Source organism: Podarcis cretensis (genome assembly GCF_951804945.1).
Source record: "Podarcis cretensis genome assembly, chromosome: 2".
In the NCBI taxonomy this organism is placed as follows: domain Eukaryota; kingdom Metazoa; phylum Chordata; class Lepidosauria; order Squamata; family Lacertidae; genus Podarcis; species Podarcis cretensis.
Genome location: NC_137171.1, coordinates 70,159,810 through 70,174,837, shown reverse-complemented (window position 1 = coordinate 70,174,837; position 15,028 = coordinate 70,159,810). Strand labels below are relative to the sequence as shown.

General features: G+C 47.7%; 1 long non-coding RNA gene across 1 annotated transcript; it reads left to right on the top strand.

The window, feature by feature from the left end:
* The first annotated feature begins 4,945 nt into the window (after nucleotides 1-4,945).
* On the top strand, nucleotides 4,946-7,803 carry LOC307209774. Its single transcript, XR_013835767.1, has 3 exons — nucleotides 4,946-5,025; nucleotides 5,237-5,293; nucleotides 6,046-7,803. It is a non-coding gene; the product is annotated as an uncharacterized lncRNA (long non-coding RNA).
* The last annotated feature ends 7,225 nt before the right edge of the window (nucleotides 7,804-15,028 follow it).

The window sequence follows — 15,028 nt, the reverse complement described above, 5'->3', positions numbered from 1 at the left end:
GTCGTCCTGAGTCTCTGCGAGTTTGTGCACGGCATCACATGCCTCTCTGGGCAGCGTGGCAGCAGTGGGTTGTGAATGCAGCCCTCAAGGCAGACACACTCGGGTGCAGGAATTGTGGAGACAGGACTGTTTTGGGGTCTGTGCTGCCCCTGAGAGGTTCCCACATCCTTCACATGAAACGGCATGGCTTAGAGCAAAGAGGACCCCCAACCCAATTCCCAGTTGCCCTGGGTTGAGCATTTGATGTGCAGATCCGACAAGCCCACACCAACTGTACCACAGAATCGCCTTCGCCAGAGCTGTGTATGTCTCTGTTAGGAGCTGGGTCCCCCATCCCTCTCCAAAAACGGTGGTGGTGTGCTCTGTGGGCAAGCAATGTGTGTGTGTGTGTGTGTGTGAGAGAGAGAGAGAGAGAGAGAGAGATATGAATGGAAATGTGGGTTGGAAACACTCCACTTGTGGGGTTGCCGCGCTCTCCCCACGCACACAGAACACGCACATTCCTAGGCCCCTGGAAACCTCCGCAAGCCTTTGCTCAGCAAACGTGTTCTGCTTGTGTGCATATGCTGGGGAGACCAGCCAGCAAGCGGCGTGTGGGTGAGGTCGCGCGGGGCGGGGTCGCCGTCTCCCGATGCGCCCCATCCCCTCGCCCAGCTCAGTCCCCGAGGTGCTTACCGAGCCTCGCCTCGCATGCTAAGCGCGGCGGAGGAGGCAGCTGCTTCCCCATTGGCTGCCCCTGACCGCATGTGCCGGCCCCTCACCGTCTGAATGAGAGTGGGGAGGGGAGCAGCCAGTGCAGGCGGAGATCCCGGACGGGAAGAGCCACCGGCAGCCCCAGCGACAGCCAGGTAAGCCCGGGCGAGCTGCGTCTTGCGGGCGGCGGCCATTCCTAGAGCAGGGGTCATTCCGAAGCAGGGGTCTTTCTCCTGAGTTGCTGGTCGGCTAGGGGGCGCTCCGCTCGCGAGGAGCAAAGTAGAAGGGGCGCACCTTCTCTCTTCAGCGTCAGGGCTCCCTCCGTTTCTTCAAGTCAACGCTAGGGGACGCTGTGGCACAACGTTTCTGGGATGGGTGGGTGGGTGACATCTCCCTTTGGGGATCTACTTTAATGCTGGGCGCGGGGTGTCAGCGTTGTTTCCAGTGTCCAAATTTTGTGTTCCTTGCCATGCTCCCGTAGTTGGCTGCTTGAACCCCGATCCTAACCCTGTAGGCAGCATGATGAGGTCTGAAGGGAGTTGTAGCCCAAAACATCTGGAAGGCAGCAGGTTGGTGAATGCTGCTGCAGTCTGATAGGAAGGGGAACCAGCGCTGCCACTTACTTATTTAATTTATTGAATTTATATACCACTCTTCATTCGAAAATCACAGGGCAGTTTACAACTTGCCCAGTCTGCGCTCTCTCTGCAGGAGACCTGGGGATTCCAGGCTGGAGGCAGCTGTGGAGGTGCGTGAGATATCCTTAGCATGGAGATGCCTGTCCAAATGAACAATGTTTTCGAACTGCAGAGTGCATGGGATTTGAAGCATATCTCCAGCCTTCTCGGAGCAAGAAGCACTTGGGCAAGGGAAATTCCAAAATCCATATCCAGGTGCTTCCAGATAGGGGTTTAATTCGCAAATGGGTGACTGAGATATTGCAAACAGGTCACTGGCAACAAGATAAGGCTTTCCTTGGAAAGGGTAGTTAAACGGAGGGAAAACACAGGCTGGTGTTTTTATGCTCATGACGGGTCTATATGGACTCTGCAAAATAAAAATGAAAGAAATTGTATGCATGATGAGCATTGACCCTACAGTGAGCATCTACCTGGAAACATCAAAGGGCACAACATTTACAAAATCCATATTTGGCCAATGCTCCATAAGGCTAAGAACAGGTAAGCAGAGACAAGGTCATAGGCAAAGAAGACTGTTCAGCTTCCTCCTCCTCGCCCTTGAGCACTCTGAAAATGGGGACAGGGCAGGTAATGGTTCTGTTGTTGTTGCTGCTGCTTTTTTAAACAAGGGGAAGGAGTGGTTTCTGCTGGCTGCTTGGTCTTGGGCTTTCCGTGACTTTTCCTTTGAGGACTTGGTATCAGGTGTGCTCCCCACTCTGAACTGACAAACAGCCTTATTCGTTGGGTGAAGGGGGTAGAGAAGGCTGTGGTTTTTGCTGTGAGGCTGATGGGCAGAGTACAGAGTGGAAGACCATCCAAACAGCAGCATGTGCTTTGCACTTCCATTCAAGTCGGGTCTCCCAACACCAACATGCTCAGTGGGGAAGGGAGTGGAAGAAGGGAAGCAAAGTATCGGGACTGTTGCCTGGTATTTTACCCACCGTACAACCCGTTGGCCATAGTCCAGCCCAAATTAAGTTCTCTTTCCCTCCCCCCACATTCACTTCACTGGAAGATCTTTATGTGCTTAGCTTTGCCATCAGAATCAGTCTAGTCAATAAAAGTATTTTTAAAAAACCAGTGGGACATATATTAGCCTGGTCATTTTGGTTGCCCCTTTCTGCACCTCTTTCAGCTCTACATTTTTCTTTGGGAGGTAGGGTGACCAGAATTGCACAGGATATTTCCAAGCGCAGGCACATCATAGATTTGTATAATGGCATTATGATGTCAGTAAGTGTTGCTTTTTATTCCTTTCCTTGATGATCAACATGGAATTTGCCTTATCCACAGCTGCTGCAATTTGACCGGTGCTTTTTGTTGAGCTGTCTATCTCAGCCCAGTGGTCTCTTTCCTGCTCAGTCACTGTCAAGTAGTTCCCATGGCATAAAACAAATGTGAAGTTCGTATTCCCCCCCCCCTTATGCCCCAGTGTGCACCACTAGGCACTTATTAGCATTGAACCACTTTTGCCATTTTAATGCCCATTCAACTATTTGAAGAGATACCCTTGGAGTCCTTTGCTATCCCCCCCTTTTTGGTTGTTGTTCTTACCACCCTTTGTAATTTATTGCCATCAACAAACTAGGCCACCACTTTGGTCACCTCTAACTCCAGGTCATTTATGAACAAGTTTAGAAGGGCTGGCCCCAATACAGATCCTGGAGGGAGGGGGGAGCCCTGTTTACACCCCTCCTTTGTAAGGCCTGTCCATTTTATTGTCACTAGGAAACAGGGGATTTAGCCCTTATTTCCCTTGAGGTTAGTAGTACTATTAGCCATGACTACCCTCCTCATGTGTATCGCAGCCACAAGGAGCGGGAGGAGACTGGTGGTTTCTCAGATGATGTGCATCTTCCTTGCAGAAACTTCTGTCTGGCCAGAGAAGGATTTAAGAATTACCCACCAGGAAATAGCCATGGAGCTGAACTCAAAGGTACTGCATGGAAATGCTTTACACTAAGGAGGCCAAAAAAGGGGAACCTTCCCACAACTGCCACTCTCTTATTCCTGAAGACACTATAAATAAGCACCAGGGATCCTGTAACTCTCCAGATGTTGTTGACTATAATTCCCATTCTCCTCGGCTAGGGCTGGTGGATGTCAATGGCCCCTGAAGGGCCAGTTTCCCCATTCCTGCTGCCGATGCTCGGCACCTCTGAGGAAGTGTCACAGGGTGTCACTCAGTGATGGCAACGGTGCACAGAGTTCTTCCAAGCACGAAGGAGGTTGAGTGCCACCAAGTGTGTCGCACATCTCTCTAATCCAGCAGAGACTCACAGTGCTGCACAGAATGGCATAGTTGCATTAATGCAGTTTGGATGGGGCTACAGCTCAGGGGAAGAGCCTCTTCTTCACAGATCCCAGGTTTTAGTCTCAAGAGTCTGCAGTATCTCAGATGTGGGGGCTGGGAAGGACCACTGCCTGGGACTTTTGTGAACCACTCTATAGTCAGTTTATAAACAATATGGGCTGCACCAGGAATAGCCAACATGGTGCCTGCAAGATGCTTTAGGACTACAATGCCCATCATCCCTCACCATTGGTTATGCTTCTTGGGGCAGATAGGAACTGTAGTTCAACCACCCCTGGAGGGCACCACTAAGACAGACCAAGGAGGCAAATGTGTGCATTCTCTCTGTGTACAGCCAGCCTCAAACAGAGTTGATCAGTGGAGATCCTAGACCGTTTTTCTCAGCTTGCACTTAGCACCCATCAGTGAAAACATCATGCACGCTGAGAGCTGAGGATGTTCTGTAGTGTCAGGTGCGATCATGCCACTTCCCTTGCAGGTCGCATCTTCTTCCTGCATCCACATTGTACTGAGAGGCCAGTGCCAGGAGTCACCTTGCAATAGGTGGGCTGTATACAGTGGTGTGACAGCTATGCAGCTTCCACTTGGAATGGGACAGCCCTGCTAGCCCCATTCACACTCAGGGGTGTCTTGCCCATAGAGGCAAGTGGCATGGGGCACCAGGGTGCCAAGTTCTGGAGGGCGCCAGGGAAAAGGCGGAGGCTGGATGTGGCACCTCCTGGCATCAGCTCGCCGCCCTCGTCCGCCTTGCTGAAGCAGCGCCGCGTCCTGAGCCTCCGCCTCTTCCCCACCAGAGGAGCCGCCCTCCAACCCTGCAAAGCTGCCAGCAGTGCCCTAAAAAGGTCAGCAACTCTGGGGAAAGGGGGGGCGGAGGGATCTTTGCACCACGGCGCCGGATATACTTAAGACGGCCCTGTTCACACCTGCTGGTGGTGGCATGGGAGATGCTTCTCTGTGCCTAGACCTTATGCCACTGTGGTTATGCATCTGCATGCAGCCAGTTGCATGGATCCATCCCAGCTCCCAGCCCAGTGATGAAGAGAGCTGATACCGCTGTAGACTGCAGTGCCCTGGGGTTGCATCTTGCAACCCAGAAGTGGTTCCTACACCACTTGCAGTGTATATGAATGGGGTATCAATCATGAGCTTCCCTTTCTGAAGTGTCTGCAGGAAAAGAGAGGTTATGAAAGATTCCAAGGGAGAGCAATGGCTTAATGAAGGGCACATTTCCCCAACTGATGTGTACTTCCTGTGCTGCAGGAGCAATCCAGCTCCCCTCAGAAGCAGGGAGTGAAAGCTCGGTCCAAATCCACAGAGGAGATCCAGCCTGCCAAGAAGGTAACTGCTCCACCCCAGCTCCACTTGGGCGAAGAGTCCCCAATGTATGGTCACATTCACAGATGGTCTGTTGGATGGCTTTGCTCTCTTATGTATTTGGTGGGAAAGGGTTCCCAGTGTTCTGTGTAATGTCAATAGATTGCAAACTACACTCTGGGCTTTGGAACAACCCAGGCCACTTGATTAAACTCCGTCCTGGCTCTCATTGCAGGCTTTCCACACTCCCCAGAAGTCCTTGCCCAACCAGATGGATGGAGATGAGTCCAAGGTATGTTCACTGACATGTCAGGATCAGCTTGTCTCAACCAGACCAGAAGTCCATCGACAAAGAACAACTTATTTGCCTCTTCCAGAGGTCCCAAGCCATTATATCCTCCTGCTGCATTTTGGAATATGACCCTGATGCAGATGAGGACATGTGTTTTAGCTTAGCTCCCATGAGGGATTCCCCTTCCCCTCAAGATGAGGATCTTTTGAGCACTCAGTGTGTTTCTTAAGAGGATGGGTACCCCAGGAGTGTGACTGGGAGAGGATGGGAGGAAGAGGTCTAGGCACTTGTGTGGGAAATTGTGTTGCAGGTTCCCATGTTAGCAGAGGTTCCATGGAACCAAGGTGCCATACACAGGAAGAAAACAGCCCATTTGCCTGGATGAACTTCACTGAAGGTGTGATCATAGAGATTCCTGGGTTTCTCTCCCTGCCTCTGAATGTGTTCCATTCTGCTGCGCTCCTCAGGGTTCCTGTCCTGTCTCGGCACCCAATACTATTCAGCAGCAGCAGCAGCAGACCTGAGGAACAGGAGCTGCTAGACTGCTGGTTGCAAGGAGTGGAGTCGTGACCATTCCTTGTTCTGCTCCATGGCTTGGCCCTGTTGCTCAGTCTTCATGCCCTCGTGGATGTCGCTGTGGTCCTGTCTGTCCAGCTGTTGCTGTCTGACTGTCTGTCCTCTCTGTGGAATGAGATCTGGGTAAATAAAGTTAGTTGGAACATCTTTTACTCTCCTCTGTCACGTTTATACAGGTGCCGTTTGTATCACCAGAGCCCTGAAGGGCGCAAGAGCAGAACTGGAGACCAAACTTGCTGAAAGACCTTGCTTCCCATGTGTTCTGTGCATACGGATATCATGACATTGTCTCTGCAGAGAAACCTGCACAACTCTCTCTTAAGAAGACTAAGTTGAGGTGTTACTGGGCAGGTCATACAGAGATGCCCTTAGATTCTATCAGCACGCCAGATTTCTGGCCTGAGGACCTTCTTATGTGGCTCAGTTCTTGCCAAAGAATCTACCACCTCCATGAGAATAAGCTCTGGTTGATCTTTCTGTTGGTTTACTTGCTGGCAACTCCACTTCATGGGCAGTCAGGGCTCCTCGTTTCATGTCTTTGTTATCTGCTAAAATTGATTGAAAATCCAGAAGTCTTGTTCTCTTGTTGCAAGAGGCTCATGTTCAGTCAATGCATGTGGGGCACCTACCTCCACTTGAAAGCCTCTTTGTATGCAGAAAGACTACACATACCTTTCCATGTGTTGGGTGACTTCAGCAGATGTTCAAGGTGATACTATCCCATGAAAAGGCAGTGTCGCATGCCCTACCTTTACATATGAATCAGCCTTCAAACATCCTCTGTATGGCAAATACAAATGGAGAAACTGTCTCTGCGTAGGGTGTCAGGTGTCTGTGGGACAAAAGGCTCTTGCTGGAGAGAAAAATACCAAAATGTTTTCAGGTAATTGAAAGTCACAGACCACAAAAGAGAGATGATTCACCCTGCGCCAAAAGAAATGTGTCTCTTTGTGTGTGTGTTTGTGTGTGTGTGTTTATGCAGCAAGTTCTGGCATAGTCCCCATCTCCCCTTGCAGAACCCCTTCACTTGGCATGCTGGGGAGGTGGGAGGCAATGCCTATTGGGCTGCAGCGTCAATGGAACATCACATTGCATGCTGGGCAAGGACTTTGGCCTAGCACGGTCAATGAGTGATAGACCAGGGCAGAGGAAATTAATGACTGCGAGTCATTCTGAAGAGAGGATTGTTGAAGAGTTGGTGCATTTCAGACGCAGTTCTTTTGGCCATCCTCATTCCGCTGTTCTATAAGTGCTCCATCCCATGCCAGATTCCTGACAACTCTGCAAACATAAATTACATTTAAATATTAGTGTGATGATCACTGTACTCCTTGGAAGTCAGACACGACTTACATAATTTTGGTTTGTGGTTATTCTATGGATGGTACATTGACTGTTGAAAACTCACAACATAAAACGGACTGGGCTTGGAAGGATGCCACAAACCAATTATTCCTAACCAACACTTGTCTGGGCAGCCTGTCCTACCCATTGGGCACAGTTCCTTGCAAGGCATGCCTAGACTAACACCTGAGAGGGACGAGGGCACCATGGATACGGACCATACCAATCAGTGCCTACAAAGGGTTTTAAGTTTTCTTCTTAATCTAGTCATATGTAGTGCTGGCCCAAGAAATCTTGCTGCCTGAGACACAGGACATGATCCCAGGCAGTTAAGTCTTGCTTTAACATGGATGATGGGACAGCATCCTCCACCAGCCCTGAGGCAGCAGAAGGCTTCCAGGTCAGACGAGGCTAGCTTAGGAGACACAGGGAGAGGTGAATGAGGCAGCTGCATTAACCGCAGTCTGGCTAATAGGAGGAAGGGCTGTATGTATGTCATCGCTGTCTATCTTTTTACCAGTCTTTGCTAGAGACGACTTTCTGAAACTGCTTTGTTTTGTTTCTGATTTTGAATACAGCTGCATAGTTTGTAGATCCTGAAAAATAGGACTTTTCAAGGTTATTTTCCTGCTCTTTTTCAGATGCTGCCTAGCACAATAAAGAAAGCAGAGAACCAAGATACGGTACCTTGCTAGGCACATCTGTATTGCATTTTAAAACAAACTAAACAGCTAAAACTGTATTTTATATTCACACAGTCGCTTAGTTATCCTAGAGGTAGGAAGAAAGTATGTTGTAGATTGTGTATGAAGGTCACAAAGCCATGCTACATATGAATTAGAGGAACCAAGAAATAATGTGTAAAAGCAAAATAAATAAAAGCCAAAGCGCAGCACAGTAAACCCACAATTTATGCAGGGATTACATTCCAGGAATCATGCCAAAAGACAAAATTGTGTATAGGCAAAGCTCATTGAATTTGGATTGCCAAAGTCTTTCTTCCCCCAGAGGCCCGTCCCTTTAATTTTTAAAATATTTTTTATTTTTGCCAAGCGCGTAAAGCTGAATGAACACAAGTTAAATGTGCATAAGTTGCTAGCTTTACTGAATCACTAACAGTATATCAAGTGGCAATTTGTTCATTGATTGAGATTTCTAAGGCTCTGTTTCATCCAATGGACCCTTCAAAGTGTCTTATATTAAAATCATAATAAATTGCCATTGATAAAAGATAATAAAATATTTGTCAAAATATTGAAATATTGAGTATCATATGCCCATGTGATCAGTGTTCCTTTTCTAGTTTGCTTTGTAAAAAAAAAAGGCATTGTTTCTTCCCACCCTTTATTTTAGCTGGAATATTGACAATATTTCACCCAAACCTCTACAGGAAAACTATATGGAGAGATGGAGCTGTTTCTGTCCCTTGCTATATGCCAGAAACATGCATCTGCACACAAGACAACTATATACACGGGGAAGAGTCAGGCCTGGACTTTAGTTTAATTTGAAACTTGGTTAGTCAGAAACTCCTCCCCTGCCCCCTGCACCGCCCAACTGTATCCTCTTGGCTGGTCAAGACTCTAGATCCTTTCAGGTGGGTGGGAAATTGGCCGTGAAGAACAGATAATGATAAATAGCAGGAAGATTGGGGTGAAGGAACTGTGGTTGAGGTGACTTGGGTTTAACCTCTTGGTGGCTATGCTGAGAGAGTATCCTAGGCAGGAGACGCTAGGGTTGCCAGACGACCAGGAGGGAAAACACAGAACTAGAGCTCAGCGCTGCCCTGTTTGTGGACCGAGAAATTCTCCAACAGTTTCTCAGGGGTGAGGACTCACCATTCGCAGTGGCAGGATCACAGCTGTGGACTGTCTTTCTAACAGTGGCGTAGCGTGGGTTGTCAGCACCCGGGGCAAGGCAAGTAATTTGCGCCCCCTAACCCGTGGATTTGCGCCCCCTAACCCTAACCCCCAGATGTTGCGCCCGGTGCGGCCGGCCCCCCCTGCACCCCCCACGCTACGCCACTGCTTTCTAACCATTTTCGTCACCCACTGCCATTGTAAATGGCAGCAGCAGTAATGGTGTGGGCAGCCTGCCCACAATTTTGCATCTTCCACAATGCCCCAGAGTTAGTGGAGTGTTTTTGCGGCGGGTGCATAATATCCAGAGAAAAATCTGCAAAGTAGCTTTTTTCTAGGATGAAACACCCCCCCCAAAAAAAACCCACCCTCAGAATTTTTTTCAGAAACGTCTCAGAAATTTCAAGTCAGCCTTATGACATAATAGCCCGGGTAGGTCTGTATGCATATTCTTGTTTTTTGCTTTCTGGCCAGCTGTCTGGAAAACAAAGGGAAAGGTCATTTTCTTCCCACTTCAGCATTTTCTTTTTCAAGCTGTACACCATAAGTGAATAGCCTGTGTCCCAGGGCCTGGCATAAGCTCCACCAGGATCTGCTCCTAGGTCTGACAGACAGACAGACAGACAGACAGACAGACAGACAGACAGACAGACAGACAAACTACTGTGCTCCAGTCTTAGATCTCCAAAAATGGTGAGCTACACCACCCTGGGCATGCCAGAAAGCAGTATCCAAATCCTACCCAGGCCTCAGAGATTTATTTATTTTAATTTCAAGAGTTGGCAGTTCTAAGACAAATGTACACAATGATGCTGTTGGATTAGAAGATACAAAAGATCCCTCCTGCGGTTAAGAGTTGCCACCAGCCCATTTTTTAACTGGCCCCTCCACCCGTGCTGCAACAGCAGCCAAGTATGCAAAACTTAATTAGGTGAAGCTTTTCATTCTCACCATTCACCTCCTTGTCAGAAAAGGCTTCCCCTACTACCTTTCTGGGTATTCCCAAGTGCTTTTGAGGACTCAGGAATAATATACTGGTTCTCCATTCATTGGGCAAAACATCTACACGACATCGTACTCTACGTCAGGGGTAGCCAATGTGGTGCCTCCAGATGTGATCAGACGCCATCTCACCTCAGCCCCAGCCAACGTGGTTACTCGTCAAGGAGAATGGGAGCTGAAGTCCAGTGTCATCTGGAGGGCATTTGGAGGGCATCTGTAGCTGCTCTACAGCTTCTCTGGTCTAACCATTAATCTAGTTTAGTCAGATAGAAGTCCTGGGATCTAAGAATTTACCAAGCCTTGGTAAATACAGCGAGTAAATAAGAGGGTGGACAAGAAAGAGGCTGGATACCACAAAAATAACTCTGCTGGATCAGACCAACAGCCTGTCTAGTTCAGTATCCTGTTTTTTGCAGCGGCCAGTCAATTGCCACCAGGAAATCCACAAGCAGGGTGTGGAGCTAACTACTCTCCTTTCTTCTTTTGTTTCCAGTATGTGGTATTCAAGAGATACACTGCCTCTGGACAGGGAAGTTCCATTTAGCCCTCATGGTTAAAACCTATTCTCCATTGGTTTGTCCAAGACCCTTTAAAGCCACTTAAGCCAGCGGAAATTGCCATATCTTCAAGGGTAGTCCCATGTAGAATACACTATAGCAATCTAACCAGGAAGTTACCAAAGCATGAATTACTGTGGCTAAGCTACCTGGTTCGGGAATTGATGTAGCTGCCTGTAGCTGGAAATAGGTATCGGTATTCCATGCTGCTGATGCCACTTAGACCTCAGTTGACAATGCTGGATCAAGGAGCACTCCCAGCTACAAACCTGCTCCTTCAAGGGGAATGCAGTCCCATCTAGAACAGGCCATCTACTCAGTTCCTAGACACAGGAACCACCAACCCACAAAGTGCCATCTTATCAGGATTCAGCTCATTACTCTGTATAGAAAACTGGTCCAGCACTTGCACAGCCTCACCTGCTTCAGGTGACAAGGAGCAGCAGAGTTGGGCGTCACCTGCACATTGATGCCAATGCGCCTCCAGTCCCCTTATGATCACTCCCAGTGGCTTCATATAGAAATGAATGAGGATGGAAACTTGTGGGATCCCAGAGCCCAACCGAGGCAATGAATTTCATGAATTAATTACGCATTGTGTGAAGAAGACCTTCTTTTGCCTTTTCTGAATCTATTAAAGAAGGAAAGGAGGGAGGGCATAAGATAAGTGATGAAGAAACAATGACAACATCGACTGCCAATCAACATATCTAATTAGATTATGGGAAAGGGATAGCACTCCAACTCCATCATTTAGCTGTCCCTTTCTGCCCTTTCCTAGCTCTGTGATAGCCATTTACATCCTGGGGGAGGGATATGATGCTTTTTGACCCAGTACGAGATAAACAAGACCCAGCACTGAATCAGTCTCTCTCCCCCCCCCCCCCCCATGACCACCATTGGTTGGTGCTTTCGTTGAGTTGTCCATCACCACGTCAGGATCTTTTTCCTGCTTAGTCGTTGCCAGTTCAGACCCACCAGGCTATCACATAGCATTAGGGTGGCCAAATGCAGAAGAGCAGAGGGCTCCTGCGCTTTCAACAACTGTGTAGCAGGGGGGATTTCAATAGCAAGGACAGCAACTTCTGTAGGCTACACCTGCCCAAATTCCCCCTTCTACACAACTATTGAAAGTGCAGGAGGGCCTCCTCCATTGCACCCTACTTAGTTCAAGCTTGTTGGCTGACTGCTGCTCCATTCATGTGACAATGGCAGCGTCCCTCCTTTAAAAGCAGGTGAGGGACAAAATCTGGACAGGAGGGTGGATCCAGAGGCCACTTCTGCAGGTAGGTGGGGCCACTTATATTCCTGGTTTGATTTCAAACCACACAGGCAAAGGTAGCAGGGCTGGCAGATTAAAATCAAACCATGAAGGCTAATGATACATTTCACAGTGGGGCTTAGCTGATTATCATCCACAGCAAGCCCCACTTTGGGCAGGGATTGGTTGCACTACAGAATTCCCAGAAACTCGGTAGTGTACCTGGTCCCTACTGGGCTGCCTGTCAGCACTCACCTGCCAAATTAGCACTCCTCCTGAGCCTCCTGAGGCTACTTGTTCCTGACCTCCACCCTAAAGTCCTTACAGCAGTGGCAGGGAACATGTGGCACTCCAGATGCTGCAAGATTGCAGCTTCCATCAGTCCCAGCCAACATGGCCAGTGGTCTGGGATTATGGGAGCTATAGACCAAGGATACACAGTCCCCATCCCTATCTTATATGGTGGCCTCGCTTATGTCTGAAAACTTTCACAGATGTAGGTAGCCAGGAAACCGGAAGGTTAGGAAATGGATTACTGTTGCCTTTGCCTTGTGGATAGATGACGTCTCTCTTCTCCTTGCCCAATGAGGTGGAACTAATGTTGCAGCCCTTATACTTGTTGTTCAGGAAAGCCTGTGCTGTGCAAACAAGGCAAGTGTTACTCCTATCAGCACAAACTAATTTTGCATGGCCCAGAGATTAAAAGATAAACATCCTTCCCCACCCTATGTTGGTTTACCTTTCAAGGGCTGCAGGCAGGTGTTACCTGCCACCTTGATACATTGGTTACCTGGGTAAGTTCCCAGCCAGGATTAGACTGGAATGTTCCGCTTTATTCTTTCCACTCCCATAGGCAAGGGGTTAGTATAAATATGATTCTGCCTTTACTATAATAGTCCATCTATTACAGTCCTGTGACTTTCGGCTCTTTCGTAAACAGAATTTTGGCTTGAGAATTTCGTAGCTGTTCCCATGTCCATGCACATTCAACCCATCTATAGTTGCAGTGCTACACAAAACACATATGACCCTTAGTGAACACCCCTCCCTCTCTCATTTCCATATGTAAACACACACACAAACACGATCCCCATCATCATACTGTTATTTTCTTCCATTGACATCATTGTTTTAATGCTATAAACAAGCCTTTCAGGTCTGCAAGGATGTTTGTGACATATTTTGATGGTATCAGGGTGCCTCCCTTAAATGGTTGGTCAGATACAGGTGCTAGCTTGGCTGTACTATGGTCACCTTTTCTGTCCAGTCTGAGCCGCCATTTTTTCCTGGCCCAGTAGATGGTCCATAGCAGGGGTGGGGGGCTTTTTTCAGCCTGAGGGCTCCATTTCCTTCTGGGCAAAACCTTCTGGGGGCCACATGCCAGTCATAGAAGGGGCAGATGCAGAGGTGGGCAGAGCAACAAATGCAGTTTTTATCTTTGTCCAATAGGATAGTTTCTGATCACATTCAGTCAAGCAAGAGGCACAGTCAAGAGTCCAAGAACATATTCCTGTCAGACAAAAACACTCAGGGTGCAATGCAAGGTCAGCGAGGGGTTTGGCCTCGGAAGAGAGGTGGTGGCCTGGGGAGAGTGTTATGTACTGAAGTTCTCACCCTGGGCAAGCAGGGCGATACTGTAGATAGTTATGCAAATGAAGGATCGAAAGTGACGTTCAGTGATTGGATAGTTTTAGAAAGCTGCAACAGTTACATTGTTCTGGAGCTCTATATAAGCAGGCTGACTGAGCTCTTCAGTTCAATTCTATTCTGGCCTCTGAATAAACAAGAGCTGTTGAAGAATTGCTGTGTCGTCTGATAAGTTCGCCCACAACTTAACAGAGAATTCAGAGGGCAAATAGCAAGGCCAGTCATGAGGTTCCCCAGCCCTGGTTCCCTGTATACCTCGTGGCCCATTTATGAAGCCCCAATAAAAGGGTCTGTGTTTTATTTTCATTTTATGTGCAGCACCTAGTTTTTGCATCATCGGTATTATTGAGGATGATCAGTCTGATGCTGCAGGGCATATTGTTCCTTGGCTGGCTACTGATGCTGGGAGTGAGGTCTATGTGCAGTTCAGCTAAACTTAATAACACCATGAGATTGAGGCTGTGTCAGAATTGTCATTGAGATCTACCACGTCCTCCCTTCATTGAGTGTAGGGGAGCAACGTGTTGGGCCCGGAAACTTTTATGTGAAAAGAAAAGCTCCAATAAGTAAACCAATAAAAATTGGTAGTGACTCAGCCTAATTATGATCTTGCTAGGAGCAGCAGATCATATGTTGCATACACATCATACTTTTAAAGCACATTCTCTCCTCCCCCCGAAAATTCTGGGAACTATAGCTCAGTCAGAGATAAACTGAAATTCTCCCAGGATTATTTGGGGGGGGGGTGAGAAAAGATGCATTAAATGTATGGTTTGCATGCAGCCTCAGTCAGAGTTTGCTAGCAAATATGATGCCAAGCAGACAATTCCTCTCTTTTTTATTCTCCCCCCCCCCCGAAAACAATACAAAAATATAACAAAACTCTCACATAGTTTCGTGTAGAAAATATAAATGAAACTCCAGTCCAAGAACAAATCTTTACAAAGAAAGAACAGTTGTTACTATGCAACCCACAGATCTGAAAATACTTTTTGGACTGTTCTGTTATATTCAGTTCTATTTGTAAAAGCAGTAAATCTTAACCAGTCAGCAGCAAATATGTATTTCCATTTCTTCCCTTTGGCCATGCATAACTTTTGTGTAAGTTTCTCAATAAGGGCAATTTCCCAGACCTCGTTACGCCACCTAGCCAAGCTAATACCCTTTAGATCCTTCCAGAACCTGATAATAATAGCTCTTGCCACTACAAGTAAATATCCAATTAAATTCTTATTTTGTCATTCCAGATTTTCTCCCATGAACAAATTTAGTAATGCTAGCTCTAGGGTTTCCTTGAGTTGTTGCCCTGTTATGTTCAGAATTTCTTATGTGTGTGGTGGGCAGGACGGTCCCAAAATTTAATAACTTTACCACAATTCCATCAGGCCATTCCTTTGTAATGGTGTAGGGGTATGGGTAATAAGATTGCCAGTTCCTGATCCAAACAGAGCTCCTTGTGGTTATGATGTTCTTTTCCTGTCTTCTCTGG